Genomic DNA, 8,923 nt, shown 5'->3' with positions numbered 1-8,923 from the left:
ACTGTAACCTCAAAAGATCTTGGATTTTGCATTTTGATTTAACGGGTTATTTTGGATTTGGAGTTTGGGGTTATAGATGATAAATATCTTCCGCTGCCATTTGCATTTTGATTTAACGGGTTATTTTGGATTGAGGTTTTATAGTGACGACCAAATCCCTTGACCCCGGATTTGGGGGCGTTACAACTTCTGTTGCAGCACAGCGCTGCATTCCTCCGTAAGAACAACTGTCTATAAGTCATCAAGCTTCACTTTTTGAGAGAGAATAACTTTCACAAACTTCGCATAACTAGGCATTTGTTCAAGAGCTTCAGTGAAAGGTATGTTGATACGAAGTTTCTTGAACACCTCTAGAAACTTCTCAAACTGCTTATCTAGCTTTTTCTTCTGTATCCTATTAGGAAAAGGAGGTGGAGGATAAATCTGTTTCTTCCCTGTATTACTCTCAGGAGGAGTGTGTTGCACAGTAGTCTTCCTTGGTTCCACTTCTGCTTCCTTCTGCACTTCTTCTTCAACCACAGCTTCTTCTTCCGAAACTTAAGAGTGTTCGGGATTTGCAACCTTCCCAGACCTTAATATAATTGCCTTTACCTGCTCCTTACAATACAACATATTTGCAATCATACAACTGTTTTTTGCATTATGTGATAGGTAGAGTTTCCGTTGTCCATCCAACACTCGTGTGATCGAATACCAGACAACGGTTGTTTTAACCATTGTAATAAGAGAGATTACACAATCTTTTTAGTACTTGTTACAATCAAGAAAGCACAACGGGTACTCTATACTAACCATTGTTGGAATTTTTTTAAAACAACTGTTTCTTTATTCAACTATGGTCTAACTAACTTAACAACAATGGTTTTGTAGAAAAACCATTGTTGTTAACTTATTCGATATTGTCATAAACAATAGTTTATAAGCTTCTTTTATGAATGTTTTTTAAAAGACAATGGAGTAAAAGATTTAAACTATTGTAAAGAATATCAAAAGACAACAGTTTTTTTTAAAAAAAAATGTATAGTGAGACATACAACAGTTTTCATCATTTTTCAGTAGCTTTCACACAATTGTTTACAAAATTAATTTCTTTGTTTAAAATAAACCAATTTTAAAATAAAATGGTATTATGATAATCCAATTGTTATTTCACAATTGAAATTAAATTTACAATACAAAGGTTCTCTATACGAATTACAAGTATAACTTAAAATCTATTTCTAAATATGTTCATTAATGTACACAATAACTAATTTGCAAACATATTCCATCATTTTTGCCCAAAAAACAAGAGAATGTTCACTCGAATTGGCATGCCTAGTCCTAGTTCTTGTTTTTTCCCAGCAAGTTCTTTTTCCAAGTATCATACATGTAGGTTTGTTGCATCAATAATTACACATATGAGAAGAATATATAGAACTTCAAGAATAGTTAAAATGGAGGCACAAAAGAAAATAGAAAATAAAGAGTAAAACCCGCAATCCACGTGCCCACACAATCCACATTGGTAAGGCATGAAACTTGAATCCAGGAATTAGTTACAAACACAACTCGGTAAGTATTTTGGTAAGAGAATTACGAGCTAATAGATTATGCTACTACAGTTTTAGAGCGGCAAATATAGGTTGCAGTAATGCAGTAATGCGGTATTGCAGTAATGCAGTAATGCGGTAATGCAGTGCACCAAAACCCTCATCCATTCCTCATGTAAATTAAAACAGAAAGAGGAAAAAGTGAAATCCTAATTATCAGTTCACGGAAAAAGATCAACTACTGAAACCTACAAAGATTTTATAAGGGGCAATAGATTAACCAGAGCTAGTAATTACAATATTTTAATTTATAAGAAACCTAGTAAGACTGCAGCTTACACTTGAACAAAAAAAATGCTTACTAGCAGCATCTGGAATGGATGATAAGCAAAGCTGCAATTTGAATTCTGGGCCACTGCCTGCAAGTTAGTGATGGAAACCTTTCCACCATCTATATCAGTTAAATTTTGCCTATTTACCTGCAGAAAAATAAAGAAATACAATCAAATAAATGCTAAATGGTTTCAAAAGATTTAAATTATAGATCTCCAACAAATATAATATTAAAATGTTGCAATAATATTAATAGGTTCTTACCTGAAACTCAACTGGCATGACCTTAGGAGCAAATAATTTATCACTTTGTCCATTGTTAACTCATATGTGAGCAAAAAATGAGGTAGATATAGGAGCTCTTTACTTATTCTACTGAATAAATATATAGTAGCAAGAAAGTAACCTAGATGTAAGGGAAATAGATATCCTCAAGTCTGCATAGGAGTTAATGTAACCTGTCACTTTAGTGTTAGTATGGATCCATTATTGACATGTGCACATTTGTAATTATGCTTCAACTTGCTGGAGGACTTGTGAATTATGTAAAAAAAAATTGTAACATTATCTATGCCTGGATTTGCATCAAGTCAAGTTTTAAAACTTTTACAAGAAGTTAACATAGCAGGGGAAAACCCGATGCAAACTTACTACTGCTACTAATTTATAAAAACAAATTCAGAACTAATAAATAAACTACAAAACCACATTTTAATGTAAATTGTCACCAATGAAAAGAAGTTACTCTTTTTCCATTTTATAATCTTCATCACTAATTTATAAATACAAATTCAAACTAATAAATAAACTACAGAACCAAGTTTTAAATGTAAATTGTCACCAATAAAAAGTAGTTACTCTTTTTCCATTTTATAATCTTCATTTGTAACAAATGAAGAATTAATAAAAAAGAATGATAGCCTCGAAAAAGTGATATAAAAGAATGCACTATCTGTAGAAAATAAAAAGAAAATCACTCATTTTAAATATCTGGACTATCTTTTTTTGCTAAATTATGTGGACTATTTTTGCAATATATCAATATTGAGAAAAAACTAAGATTGTCTCAGTGATAGACTTATAGACCTTCTATCTCTTCCATGTTCAATTAAAAGTTTCATTATTGACAAAGAAGTTTTGAATAGATATTTTATTAATCTATAGTACATAATCTACCTGCAGGATGCAACTAATATAAACAAGTTGTGTATGATACACAGAACTGTGTCTCAAGTAGAGAATAGATCAGAAAATGATAACCATATTAATTTGGTACAAATCAAGTCCACATCAAATGTTTCTAAGCGTGAATATAACTAATGTGCTTGATGATAACATATGCATCTTCCGGAAGCAATTAACCAAAACAAGTAAGACCTTCCCATATAAACATTCTCATAAGCACAATGCATATTAACTAAAGTAAACAAATAATAAAACAACAAATCACAAAAAAATGCAGATAGAGGGAGTAGGAGAAAGAGAGAAGATGAAGAGGAGAGGGAGGAGTGGGAGAGAGGAGAGGGAGAGGAGGAGAGGAGGCGGATGAATGAGGAGAGAGAAGAGAGGAGAGCAGCAGCACAAACGTTTTCCATATTTCATCAACTCATTTCTTGATATATTGAAATATCAGTTTTACCTGACTTAGCATTACTACTTCCTGTTTTTATAGGAGGTCCAGTATGGGAAGTCTCGTTTCTAGAACCCTGAACCCAATCAGTTGACCAGCAACCCTAGCCATTCGCTACCGACTCTACTATTTTTCACAGACTCTATTTCAGAATCTCTTATAAAGCTTGAAACTTTCATTTCCCTTAATCTGGTGCTCTTTGCAGTCTCTTCTTCCCCCTCACTTTCATCACCAAAAAGTATTTTATTCTGTAATTCCATGGATGGAGGGGTTTCATTAGCTTCTTTTCCCCCAAAGTCACCACATTCGCAACATGTTAGCTTCGGGACATTCCTCATTCAAAAACAAAGCTACAATGTAAGTAAAACTCATTCAGCAGGCTAGTATGACTTTACCTACCCTGGAGAACAGAAAGCTACCTGACAAAACAAATATAATTTCTATACAATTCAAACACATAAAATTCAAAGCATAAATATATACAAATATTATACTAAACAAAAGAAATGCTAACCTCAATTAACCGACCCAAATACACTCCCAAAGATCATCTCCATAAATACTCCTCTAGAGTAGTAAGAAATATTATGTAAAAAATATAGTAATTCTTAACACTTAAACTAGTAAGATCTAGATAGAAAAATTAGACAATGAAGATCTCTAATATTGACCGACTCAATCAAATTAATCTATTTTGTGTTTTCAGAAATTAAGGGGGTTCTACTCACATCTAATCAAAAATTAGAAACACATCTTCACGACTTCTTGAGACTTACCAATAGATCCGAGAACCGGCGATTTTGAGCCGCTATTGAAAAATTGATATGCGAACATGAAGATCTAACATAGAGAAGAGGAAGTTATGAATAGAGATTTATGATATTGATATAAGTGAGAGGTTAGAATATATGAGATGTGTATTTTGTGAGGAAAATTGGGGAGAGGATGAACATTATTTAGGGTTGATGACTCAAACCTTAAGTTGATTTGATTATCTGTTTGTGATAAAGTGTGTGGTTTTGGGGTGTTTGATTGCCAAAGTCATAAACCGCGAAGTGAATTTTTAACAAATGGGGGAAATGAATTATTGAGAAAAGGGAGAAGACTAAACGAGGGAAGTGAAATATGGGTCAGAGATCTGAGACTTTTATTTTAGTTTTATTGAAATTCCTTTAATTTGGTTGTTAAATTTAAACTAGAACTTCATATCAAACTCAAACACGACTAAATTTTAATGTATTATTACATATTTTTTAATTATTTTGTACAGTTAAGTCATCAAAAAAAATTATTAATTTAAACACAATCTGATTCTATTCCTGACATGCATGATAAATTTGATTTTTTTTTATTATCTTTTCATATGAATAAAATCGATATATTTAATATATGTACGGTTGTATCGCCAAATTTTTTTTTTAATAAATTTATCTTGTTCATCGGGAACTAATCTCATTGTTTGAGGTAGTATTTTGATAGATTATTCCAATCCTAACATGCAAGATGAATTTTAAAACTTTATCTTGTAAAATCTAGAACGAGTCTCCTTGTCGGAAGTGGTAGTTTTACTAGATTTTTCTAAACCTGGCATGCAAGATGAATTTCAAATTTTTTAATAATTTTTTCATATGACTAAAATTGATATATCTTAACATCCGTACGGTTGGATCGTTCAAAAAATCATTTTAAAAATTAATCTTGTAAATTGGGAACGAGTCTAGTTGTTGGGAAGGATACATTTATTGGATTTTTTTAATCCTAACGTGCAAGATTAAATTCAATTTTTTAATAATGTTTTCGTATGACTAAAATTGAATATATCTTAAGATTCGTACAGTTGGATCATTGAAAAATCATTTTAAAAATTAATCTTGTAAATCGGTAACGAGTCTCGTTGTCGGGAGGGGTACTTTACTGATTTTTCTAATTCTAACGTGCAAGATGAATTTTAGATTTTTTAATAATTTTTTTATATGAATAAAACTAATATATCTTAACATCCGTACGGTTGGATCTTTGAAAAATTATTTTAAAATTAATCTTGTAAATCGGGAACGAGTCTCGTTGTCGGTAGGGGTAATTTTATTGGATTTTTCTAATCCTGACGTGCAAGATGAATTTAAATTTTTTTAATAATTTATTCTTAAGACTAAAATTGATATATCTTAACATCCATACGGTCAGATCGTCGAAAAAATAATTTTAAAAATTAATCTTGGAAATCGGAATGAGTCTCATTGTCAGGAGGGTACTTTTACTGGAATTTTCTAATCTTGACGTGCAAGCTGAATTTCAAATTTTTTAATATTTTTTTCTTATGACTAAATTTGATATATCTTAACATCCGTACGGTTCGATCGTCAAAAAAAAATAATTTTAAAAATTAATCTTGTAAATCGGGATTGTGAGGAGGGGTACTTTTACTGGATTTTTCTAATCCTGACATGCAACGATAAATTTCAATTTTTTTAATGATTTTTCATATTACTAAAATTGATATATCTTAACAACCGTCCGGTTGGATCGTCGAAAAACTTCATTTTAAAATTAATCTTGTAAATCGGGAAAGAGTCTCGTTGTCGGGAGGTGTACTTTTACTGGATTTTTCTAATCTTGATGTGCAAGTTGAATTCAAATTTTTTAATAATTTTTTCATATGAATAAAATTGATATATATTAACATCCATACGGTTGGATTATCGAAAAAATCATTTTAAAATTAATCTTGTAAATCGGGAACGAGTCTCTTTGTCTAGAGGGGTACTTTTACTGGATTTTTCTAATCCTGACGTGCAAGATGAATTTCAAATTTTTTAATAATTTTTTCTTATGATTAAAATTGATATATATTAACATCCGTACGGTTGGATCATCGAAAAAATCATTTTAAAAATTAATCTTGTAAATCGGAACGAGTCTCGTTGTCGAGAGGGGTACTTTTACTGGATTTTTCTAATTCTGATATGCAAGATGAATTTCAAATTTTTTAATAATTTTTTCTTATGACTAAAATTGATATATCTTAACATCCGTATGATTGGATCATCGAAAAAATCATTTTAAAAATTAATCTTGTAATCGGGAACGAGTCTCGTTGTTAGGAGGGGTACTTTTACTGGATTTTTCTAATCATGACATGCAAGATGAATTTCAAAATTTTTTAGTAATTTTTTTCTTATGACTAAATTTATATATCTTAACATTCGTACGGTTTGGATTGTCGAAAAATCATTTTAAAAATTAATCTTGTAATCGGGAACGAGTCTCGTTTTTAGGAGGGGTACTTTTACCTGGATTTTTCTAATCCTGACATGCAAGATGAATTTCAAATTTTTTACTAATTTTTTCTTATGAATAAAATTGATATATCTTAACATACGTACGGTTGGATCGTCGAAAAAATCATTTTAAAAATTAATCTTGTAAATTGGGAATCTCATTTTATATAGTAATAACTTTTACAATGGTTTTCTTGACACACCATGTGTAAAGATAAACTAAGACAACGCTTTTTTTTATTATAAAACTGTTGTGTAAACATATCAGCCTTTTTCAATTTAACGGCTAATATCTAATCTCATTTTAATCAAGGGCTGTCACTCAGACACTTCAGCAATCTGAGTAAAATGTTTACAGCCTATAATGGGGTGCTACCTCATCAGGTGGTGCCCATTGAAGTTATAAAATAACTATTTCAGGCAACTTTTATTCCGTTGTATGAAGGTTTCTAAGACAACCCTTCTAAAACTGTTGTGTGAATTACACAACGTAATATCTAAAAGCTTGTTTGAGACCAACTAAGACAACACTTTTCTTTTAACATAAAACCGTTGTATAAGAATTCGGCTATTTTCCGATCTAACGGCCGATATCAAATCTCATATCAATGAAGGGCTCTCATTTCGCCACCTCATCAATCCTTGTGAATGATTTACCACCTATCACGTGCTACCACCTCAATACGTGGTACCCATTGAAATTCCTCAGACAACTGTTTCATTCCGTTGTTTGATGGTTTAGAGGACAACCTTTCTAAAAAACCGTTGCCTCAATTACACAATGTAATGTCAAAATCGTTGTCTTATATCCCTATACGTTAACATAGTTACAACGGTTTGTAATCATCGTGTTAAAGATCTACAACAACACTATATTTAAAAAACTGTTGTCTGACTCGATGAGAGGATACAACTTGTACAACAATTTAAAAAAATGGATATCCGTTGTTTGTTCTGGAGCTCACACAACTGTTTTTTCTGCAAAATCAATTCACCGTTGTATGATTTTTTAGGACGACGGTTTTTTTTAACCGTTTTCTGTCAACCATTGTCTGATTGTAAATTTCTTGTAGTGTTAGCTTCCCTCTTTCCTGCTACTTCAGTGTCACTAGGGAGTGTACCAGGTTGATGATTTAGCAAGGCATTGGAAATTTGCCCAATTTGATTCTCCAAGGTCTTCATAGAAACCGCTTGGCTCTTGCATATGAGCCTCAACTCCTCCAATTCAGATTTTTCATTAGATTGTTGCAGTTGAAGTTGTCTTGGTACATATTACGGTTGCTGAAAACCAGGATGGTTGTATTATTTTGCTGCATACTGCTGATAAGGCTGCTGGACCGTATTCAGAGTATTGTTCCAGCTGAAGTTAGGATGATTGCGGTTGTTGGGATGATAAGTAGCTGGAACTAGCTGCTGCGACCTCTGAAAGTTGCTCACGAACTGAGCTGATTCACTAGAAATAGCAAACTGCTTCGTCTCATCGGCACCAGCACAAAGCTCACAGACACTAATGATCTGATTAACTGCATAATTAGCCAAAAAATCGACCTTCATCGTCAAAGCCTTAAGTTGAGCAGCTATAGCAGTAGCTGCATCCACTTCTAGAATTCCTGCTACCTTGCCCTGAGGTGGTCTCTGAGTAGGATTCCGGTATTCATTAGCATCCATCAGTTCAATCAATTCTTAAGCTTCATCATAGATTTTAGCCCACAAAGCTCCTGATGATGCTGCATCAAGCATGGGTCTAGAAGTAGCACCCAGTCCATTATAAAAGTAATTAATGATCTTCATCCAGTCAGGAATCCCATGATGAGGACACTTTCTAAGCATCTCTTTGTAGCGATCTGAAGCCTCACATAAAGATTCACCAGATTGCTGAGCAAATTGAGTACGTGCGTTTCTGATTGCAACAGTCTTTGCCATAGGAAAAAATTTAGTTAGGAACTTTTGAGCAAGATCCTCACATTGAACTTGAAAGTGTCGCAGATCTCGATGAAATCTCTGATGTGCATGTTGGGGTATTCTGTCGGAGAACCCCCAAACTGAACTGAGTTCTATATTATCTGAATCGTGCTCGACTTGATCTCAAAGGTGTTAGCCGAGATGGCTGGTCGGATAATGCTAGACTGAATATCATTAATCTTCAGTTG

At 32.6% G+C, this 8,923-nt stretch overlaps 1 long non-coding RNA gene and 1 other non-coding gene across 2 annotated transcripts; one reads left to right on the top strand and one right to left on the bottom strand.

The window, feature by feature from the left end:
- Positions 1-1,625: 1,625 nt before the first annotated feature.
- Positions 1,626-4,568, bottom strand: LOC141705137 (uncharacterized). The gene is made up of 3 exons (XR_012568221.1): positions 4,272-4,568; positions 3,505-3,845; positions 1,626-2,011 (listed from the first exon to the last, which is right to left on the bottom strand). It is a non-coding gene; the product is annotated as an uncharacterized LOC141705137 (long non-coding RNA).
- A 4,006-nt stretch (positions 4,569-8,574) lies between these two features.
- On the top strand, positions 8,575-8,681 carry LOC141705138 (small nucleolar RNA R71). The gene has a single exon (XR_012568222.1). It is a non-coding gene; the product is annotated as a small nucleolar RNA R71 (small nucleolar RNA).
- The last annotated feature ends 242 nt before the right edge of the window (positions 8,682-8,923 follow it).

Source organism: Apium graveolens, unplaced genomic scaffold (assembly GCF_009905375.1).
Source record: "Apium graveolens cultivar Ventura unplaced genomic scaffold, ASM990537v1 ctg8581, whole genome shotgun sequence".
Taxonomy (NCBI): Eukaryota; Viridiplantae; Streptophyta; class Magnoliopsida; order Apiales; family Apiaceae; genus Apium; species Apium graveolens.
The sequence above is the reverse complement of the archived record's forward strand: the minus strand, read 5'-3'. Positions and strand labels throughout refer to the sequence as shown.